This window comes from Carlito syrichta, unplaced genomic scaffold, assembly GCF_000164805.1.
Source record: "Carlito syrichta isolate Samal-C Ts95f unplaced genomic scaffold, Tarsius_syrichta-2.0.1 Scaffold304751, whole genome shotgun sequence".
In the NCBI taxonomy this organism is placed as follows: Eukaryota; Metazoa; Chordata; class Mammalia; order Primates; family Tarsiidae; genus Carlito; species Carlito syrichta.
The window spans coordinates 23,575-26,812 of NW_007248847.1; the positions used below are offsets into that span (position 1 = coordinate 23,575).

The following is a 3,238-nucleotide window of genomic DNA, read 5'->3' on the forward strand; positions in this document are numbered from 1 at the left end:
AAAAAAAAAAAAAAAAAAAAAGGAAGGCGAAATACTGGGTGTGGTGGTGCACCCCTGTCATTCCAGCACTTTGGGATGCTGAGGCGGGAGGACTGCTTGAGCCCAGGAGTCTGAGACCACCCTGGGCAAATAGCAAGACCTCACCTCTACAAAAAATTTAAAAATTGGCGGGGCATGGTGGCTCATGCCTGTCACTCCAGCACTTTGGGAGGCCGAGGCAAGAAGATTGCCTGAGCCCATGGGTTCGAGACCAGCCTAGGCAATGTGGCGAGACCTCGTCTCTACAAAAAATGTGTGCCGGGTGTGGTGGCACACATCTTTAATCTCAGCACTTTGGGAGGCAGAGGCGAGAGGATTTCCTGAGTTCAGCAGTTCGCAACCAGCCTGGGCAACATGGTGAGACCTTGTGTCTACCTTAAATAAAAATTTTTAAAAATTAGCTGGGCGTGATGGCGCACACCTGTGTTTCCAGCTACTTGGAAGGCTGAGGCGGAAGGATCACCGGAGCCCAGCGGGTCGACGCTGGGGTGGCCGTAAGTGTGTCCCTGCACTCTAGCCTGGGCAATGAAATGAGACTTCACACACACACACACACACACACACACACACACACACACACACACACAAATTAAAAAGGCCAGACGTGGTGGTGTGCGACTGTAGTCCCAGCTACTCTGGAGGCTGAGGCCAAAAGATCGCCCGAGCCCAGGGAGTGGAGGCAGCAGAGAGCTGTGATCGTGCCCCTGCCCTCCAGCCTGGGCGGCAGAGCGAGATCTCGACTCAAAAAATAAATACAAACAAACGGAGAAAAGCTCTTTCCCGCCAACACTCTGCTGCCTCCACAACTTTCCTGACTCTCCGCCTCCTCATCTCACTTCCGAATCCTCCTTGCCTCCCTTCCAGGCCTGGGGCCAGTGCCCAAGGCTCCGAGAAGCCATCCTGGGCACCCCTGCTGGGAGCGGGACTCTGAGCCTCCCGGGCCTGGACTCTTCTGCACACGTCCCATCTGCTTGACCAGACCTGGCCTCAGCGTGGCGTGGGAGTTGTCCTGTACTCAGGACATCGTCCGCTGTTATTTATCTCAGCAGCCCGGCGGCAGCCGCTTCCGAAGGGCCACGCGGGACTTTGCCAGACGGCGTGTTCTGCGACCCGAGAGCCATTCAGCTAGGACCATGACATCGTCCTTCCTTTTCCTGTTAAAAGAGCTGTTCTTGAAAGGCTTCTCTTGTGCTTCCTGTTTTCTCTTTTACCAAGGACCCACCCACAGGGGCCGCGTTCGAACCCAAACCGTGAAGAAGGCGGCCCGGGTCATCACTGAGAAGTCCTACACGCGCCTGGGCAACGACTTCCACACGAACCAGCGCGCGTGCGAGGAGATCGCCATTACTCCCAGCAAGAAGCTCCGTGACAAGATACCGGCTAGGTCACGCATGTGACGAAGCGGATCCAGAGCGGCCCGCTGAGAGGCATCTCCATCAAGTTGCAGGAGGCGGAGAGAGAAGGAGGGACAGCCCCGTTCCAGAGGTCTCAGCCCTGGATCAGGAGATCATTGAAGTAGATCCTGACACTAAGGAAATGCTGAAGCTTTTGGACTCGGGCAGTCTGTCCAACCTGCAGGTCACTTAGCCGACGGTTGGGATGAACTTCAAAACACCACGAGGAGCTGTTTGAGTCTTTCTGTGATGCCGTAATATTTTCAATAAGCCTGGGACTAAAAAAAAAAAAAAAAAAAAAAAAAAAGAGCTGCTCTTTCTGGAAAGGGCGCCGAAGGCCAATGGCAGGAGATTTCTTCCCACTCTTATCCAGTAAAATAAGATTTGGGAAAACTATTCTAGTTCTCTCCCATCTCTTTTATGTATTAAGAAATTATTTTTAGAAAAAATATTTTTTTGAGTTGAAGTCTCGCTCTGTCGCCCAGACTGGAATGCAGCGGCCCCTCCCGGCCACCGCAGCCTCGACCTGCTGGGCTCCGGCGATCCTTCCGCCTCCGCCTTCCGAGTAACCAGAGCTACGAACATGTGCTACCACGCCAGGCTAATTTTTTATTTATTGTAGAGATGAGGTCTCACCAAGTTGCCCGGGCTGGTCTTGAACCTGCGGGCTCACTGAGCAATCCACTCGCCTCGGCCTCCCAAAGCACTGGGATTATAGGCTTGAGCCGCTGCGCCCAGGCTATTTAAAAAATTTTAAACTTCTCTATGAAATTCAAAGGTCTGGGAACCACTGCCCTTCAAAAACTAGAGCAGGGTCATGCACTGACTAGGGGTTCAGTATCAAATTCTCTGACTCTTTTTTTTTTTGAATCATGGTCTCACTCCGTCACCCAGGGTGGAGTGCAGTGGCTCACCACAGCCTCCAACTTCTGGGCTCAAGGGATCCTCCTGCCTCAGTCTCCCGAGTCGCTGGGACTACAGGTGCATACCACCACACCCAGCTACATTTTTTATTTTTTGTAGAGACGGAGTCTCGCTATGTAGCCCAGGCTGGTCTCAAACTCCTGGGCTCAAGCAATCCTCCCACCTTGTCCTTCCAAAGTATTACGATGAGAGGCATGGGCCTCCGCTCCCGGCCTTGACTTTCCACGTATCTGAATGAGAGCCACTTCTCATAACGGCCCTGCCAGCGTTCTGATTCGAGTCCCGCCCTCATACTTGGGGGACTGCAACAAATGTCCAGCCCCGTTGACTTCTGTTCACCGGAGTCAGTGGGTGGCCACATGTTTCTGCCAAGGGCTGGAGAATGAATGCCTCAGGCGTGGCGGGTCACATGGTCTCTGTCACAGTCACTCAGTTCTTCCAACAGAGCAGCCACAGACAAGGCCAATGTGAACGGCGTGACCGTGATCCCGGTGGGCTCCATTCCCCAAAGCCGGTGGCTGGCCCTCGAGGGCAGGGCGCTGACCCCTGTTCCGAGGGACCTTCTAAGAATCTGAGTCAGATGATGTCTCTTCTGCTGAAGCCCCTCCAGTGGCCTCTCCTCCTTCCACGGAGGAGCCCACCTCTTCACCAGGGGCCACAGGGCCCTGCCGGGTTCTCTGTCTGCACAGCTCTGACCTCTGTCCACGCAACCCTGACCTCCACACGCATGGCTCTGACCTCCGTGGGAGCCTGCACCTTCTCTTCCCTCCGCCCGCTGTCCCTTCCAGCCACATCCGCACTGGCACGCTCCGTCCCTGGCCTCTGCCCAAGCCCTTCCTGACACCAGCGCCCCCACCCCCGTGGGCCCCCTGCACCCCGAG

At 54.9% G+C, this 3,238-nt stretch overlaps 1 protein-coding gene and 1 pseudogene across 1 annotated transcript in view; one reads left to right on the forward strand and one right to left on the reverse strand.

Moving 5' to 3' along the window:
• CPN1 (carboxypeptidase N subunit 1) overlaps positions 1 to 3,238 on the reverse strand; it is a gene marked incomplete at its 5' end in the record, with an annotated part of 26,728 nt that overhangs the window by 20,987 nt on the left and 2,503 nt on the right. The window lies entirely within an intron of this gene.
• On the forward strand, positions 1,173 to 1,712 carry LOC110595864 (annotated as a pseudogene).